The sequence below is a fragment of the Postia placenta genome, assembly GCF_002117355.1.
Source record: "Postia placenta MAD-698-R-SB12 unplaced genomic scaffold POSPLAscaffold_22, whole genome shotgun sequence".
In the NCBI taxonomy this organism is placed as follows: Eukaryota; Fungi; Basidiomycota; class Agaricomycetes; order Polyporales; family Adustoporiaceae; genus Rhodonia; species Rhodonia placenta.
Window position 1 is genome coordinate 601,308 of NW_020169853.1, and position 5,211 is coordinate 606,518.

Genomic DNA, 5,211 nt, shown 5'->3' on the forward strand with positions numbered 1-5,211 from the left:
AGATCCTCGACATTAGCCGGGCTCGTCGGCCCGAGCTAAATAACTTCTTCTCGGCCCGAGGTCGAGGACGCGGTGGGGCACGTGGTGGTGCACCCTCGACGCACGCAGCTTCGGCCAGCATCAATGCGGCCGTCGGAAAAGGAAACTTCCCCGGCACCTGCTTCGGCTGTGGGAAGCAAGGGTACCGACGATTTGAGTGCCCCAATTGTAAGGACAAGCCTTACACAAAACGCGCCGATGCGCGGGCTACGGTTGCCTCGGGCTCCACCCAGGCTGCGACAAGCGCCCCCATCACGACGACACCCTCGGCAAGTATAAGTGCCGCTTCAGCGAAATCTGAGCAATCAGAGCTGGCGGACTTAATGGCACAGGTGAAGTCGATGCGCGAGGAGCTCGAACACTATCGGGCGATGAAGGAGGAGGGTTTTTGATCCGGTCCGCGCTTCGTGCCGCACGTGTCGGGCCGGGTATATCATGTAATCGTTATAATGTATTGTCGACTGCAATGGTGTATGAGTTGGACCAGGGGTCCCAGCACTTTCACATTCCAGTTCGACTTCAAGGAAAAAGACGGCACAAGGACGTAATCGCTATGGTGGACAGCGGGGCCACCACGAAGTTCATTAACAAGCGATTCATTATCGAGAATAAGGTGCAAACATGGAAGTTGAAGGAACCAATTCCGCTGTACAATATTGACGGCACCCTGAACAAGGACAGAAGCATCTCGGAGGTAGCAGTGCTACAGATGCATATAGGAGAGCACGTCGAGAAGACGGTGTTCACGGTCACGGACATCGGTCCAGAAGATGTGATCGTCGGGTTGGATTGGCTACGCGAGCACAACCCAGAAATAGATTGGGAGAAGGGCTCCCTCAAATTGTCGCGATGCCCTGAAACGTGCAGTGCCAGGAGGACTGGCTGAATGGAGCAAGCAGCGACTGCGCGTGATACGGGGGTCAGGCCCACGGCGCGCAGGCGTTCGCCGAAGTCCAAACGGCCGGTTATAGGTGCCTGCCGTAGTCAGGTACTCCCGGACTTCGAACCCAAAGAAGATCCGGTGGAGGTAGAGTGGGATGAGGCCGATCTGATCGAAGCCTGGGAGCAAGGTGTTACGCTTCCCGGCGCTCCTCAGCTGTTCGTTGCGGCAGGACATACGTACTCCCAGCTGTTTGCTGAGGAGGAGATCAAAAAGAAGGTCGTTAAGACCGCCGAGGAGTCGGTACCTAAACAGTACCATGAGTTCCTGAATGTCTTCTCCAAAGAAGCATCAGAATGGCTACCCGAAAGGAAGCCGTACGATCATGCGATCGAACTCGTGCCTGGCTACTCGACCTTCCATTCGAAGGTATACCCATTGTCGAACAACGAGCAGGAGGAATTGGACAAGTTCCTAAAGGAGCAGTTAGCGAAGGGTTACATACGGGAATCGAAGTCGCCCATCTCGTCCCCCTTCTTCTTCATCAAAAAGAAGGAAGGGACGCTTCGACCCGTGCAGGACTACCGCCGGTTGAACGCGATCACGGTCAAAAATCGTTATCCCTTGCCGTTGATCGCCGAGATGGTGGATAAGCTCCGCGGCGCTACACTCTTCCCAAAGTTCGACGTCCGATGGGGATACAATAACGTCCGGATCAAGGCCGGTGACGAATGGAAGGCGGCCTTTGTGACTAACCGAGGGTTATACGAGCCCTTGGTGATGTTCTTCGGTCTCACCAATTCCCCCGCGACTTTCCAGGCGATGATGAACGAGATCTTCCATGATCTCATCGTCGGTGGCAAGATCCTTGTGTACCTGGACGATATACTCATCTTCTCTACCAACAAAGAGGAGCATGAGAAGGTCACACGCGAGGTTCTGCGCCGCCTTCAGGATAATGATCTATTCCTGAAGCCTGAGAAGTGCGAATGGGACGTTCCCAAGGTCGACTACGTCGGCTATGTGTTCGGTGGCGATGAGGTGGCGATGGATCCCGCGAAGCTTAAAGGTATCAATGAGTGGCCGGTGCCCCGGAACAAAAAAGACGTTCAGAAGTTCCGGGGGTTCTCCAACTTCTACCGCCGCTTCATTAAGGACTTCGCTAAGATCTCGCGACCACTCGACCGGCTCACAGGGAACGACCCATGGCATTGGGGCGAGGAAGAGCAGCACGCCTTCGATGAGCTCAAACGGCTCTTCGCGACGACTCCAGTCTTGGCACTGTACGACCCTAATCGGGAAACGCGCATCGAGGTTGACGCCTCGGGCTACGCCACTGGTGGCGTGTTGATGCAGAAGCAGGATGACGGCAAATGGCATCCCATCGCCTTCAGATCCCATGCGATGGATCCGGCCCAGCGGAACTACGAGATCTACGACAAGGAGATGCTTGCCATCATTGAGGCGCTAGACGATTGGCGCCACTACCTCGAAGGGTTGCCCAATCAGTTCGAGATCGTTACCAATCACAAGAACCTCGAGTACTGGCGTACATCTCAGCATCTCACGCGTCGTCAAGCGCGATGGTCGCTCTTCCTGGCTCGCTTTGACTTCCGCATCACGCACAAGGCCGGGACGTCCAACGGAAAGGCTGATGCCCTGTCGCATCGATCAGACCATCAGATCGGCGATGAGGACGATAACACCGATCAGGTGGTTCTCAAGCCAGAGCGCTTCCGCATCGCCTCCGCTAGGCGCGGTCATGCCTCGGTGACGGCCGATCAGTCGCTTCTGAAGCGCATTCGGGAATGTTCGGAGAAGGATCGGGAGGTGGCCGAGGCACTTGAAAAGGTACAGGACCTCGGGCCGCCCCGGCTTCAAAGGGGCTTTGAGGAGTGGAATGCCGAACAAGGGCTCCTGCTGTTCCGCGGGTGCGTGTATGTCCCAAAGAACGCGGAGCTCCGGTGGGATATCGTTAAAATCCACCACGACTCGCCAATCGCCGGTCATGGTGGGCGTGCCAAAACCCTGGAGCTCGTGTCGCGGAATTACTGGTGGCCTGGGATGTCCAAATTCGTCAATGAGTACGTAAGCACCTGCGACGTGTGCAACCGTACCAAGACATTCCCAGCCAAGCCCCAGGGTCCGCTGAAGCCAAACGAGATCCCCGAGCGCCCATGGCAGATCATCACGACCGATATGATCGTTGGCTTGCCGAAGTCTGATGGATTCGACTCGATCCTGGTCACCGCCGACCGCTTCACAAAGCAGGTCCACTTCTCAGCCTGTCATGAAACCCTGACGGCAGAAGGTGCGGCAGACTTGTACATCCACGATGTGTTCAAGCATCATGGGGCCCCGGCCAAGGTCGTATCAGACCGAGGTCCCCAGTTCGCTTCGAAATATCTCCACGCGGTGTACAAGGGACTAGGGATCGAGCCGGCGCTGTCTACAGCGTTTCATCCTCAGACAGACGGCCAGACTGAGCGCTGGAATCAGGAGATTGAGCAGTACCTGCGTGCTTTCACAAGCCACAGGCAGGATGATTGGGCGAAGCAATTACCGCTCGCGGAGTTCGCATTGAACAACCGAGTTCACTCCGCGACCGGGCACTCCCCTTTTTTCCTGCATCAAGGGTACCATCCTGAGATCCAAGTGCGGATCAATCCGATGTCTGCGATGCCTGCGGCCGCTGATCGGCTCAAGATCCTGAAGGAGATTCGCGACGATACGCGCTCTGCGCTCGAGCTGTCGGCCGAGCGCATGAAGGTGTACTACGACAAGCATGTGCAGGAGGCACCGGTCTTTGCACCGGGGGACAAGGTCTGGCTTGATGCCTGGAACCTTAAGCTGAAACAGCCGAGCAAGAAGCTCAGTCCCAAGCGCCTTGGACCATATGCCGTGCGGCGAAAGCTCGGAGACTTGGATTATGAATTGGTCCTGCCGAAGTCGGTGCCGGTACACCCAGTATTCCATGTCTCCTTGCTTAGCAAGTACACGCGTAGCGATATTCCAGGCCGGGAGCCGGAGGAGCCGCCTGCGATTGAGGTTGAGGGCAACGAGGAGTACAAGGTTGAGCGGATCAAGGATTCACGGATCTTCCGGCGTCAGCTGCAGTACCTTGTCAAGTGGAAGGGTTATGATGATTCGCATACGTCATGGGAACCGGCGCGCAATGTTGCCAATGCACCGGCCCTCGTAGCCGACTTCCACCGGAAGAACCCGAACACCCCTCGTTGACTCAATGCTGCTACCTTTGGTGGTCTCAACTTTCAGCCAATGCCTTCGCCGCTGACTGAAGCACGCTGCCGCTCCGGGTGGGAGATGGGCAAGGGCACCTCGCATGAGGTCATGCGCCGTTGAGGGGGGGGTAATGTCACGACTTGACATGGCGCCTAGCCGTTTTTTCATTTTTTCCTTTTTGCGGGCTCGAACCCGCGACCTCTGTACTACATGCCTGACATGAACGCATCGCTATCTACTGTACAATTAGATTAGATGGGGCGGCAGTGCACGGCACAGCCCGGGCTCCGCTGACACAGCCCCTCTGACTCACCGGCCCCCGGGGCCGCGTCAGCATGCTGCGCACGGACCAGCTGCGCACGGACCAGCGTGCACAGCCTCCCCTAAACATCCCCTGTATATAAGCCGGCCTCTGCTGCCCTAGGGACCTCAGTTTCGACCTCTTGTCCCTAGGTCAGTAAGCTCTCCTGTACTTACTTCCTTTACTTACTAACTAATACATTCTTGTCCCTAGCCTTAGGTTTGAGCCTCGCTCACCATCGCTTCGGTGAGAATCAGTCGGACGCCCCCAGCCTTCCAGTTTTCTCTAGTCGCTTGACCTCAAGTCGCGACAACCTTGGCCGGGGCCCCCTGATGCTTGAACACATCGCGGATGTACAGGTCTGCCGCACCTTCTGCCGTCAGGGTCTCATGACAGGCTGAGAAGTGGACCTGCTTGGTAAAGCGGTCAGCGGTAACCAGGATCGAGTCGAATCCATCAGACTTCGGCAAGCCAATGATCATATCGGTCGTGATGATCTGCCATGGGCGCTCGGGGATCTCGTTTGGCTTCAGCGGACCCTGGGGCTTGGCTGGGAATGTCTTGGTACAGTTGCACACGTCGCAGGTGCTTACGTACTCGTTGATGAATTTGGACATTCCTGGCCACCAGTAATTCCGCGATACGAGCTCAAGGGTTTTGGCCCGACCGCCATGACCGGCGATCGGTGAGTCGTGGTGGATCTTGACTATATCCCGCCGGAGCTCTGCGTTCTTTGGGACGTACACGC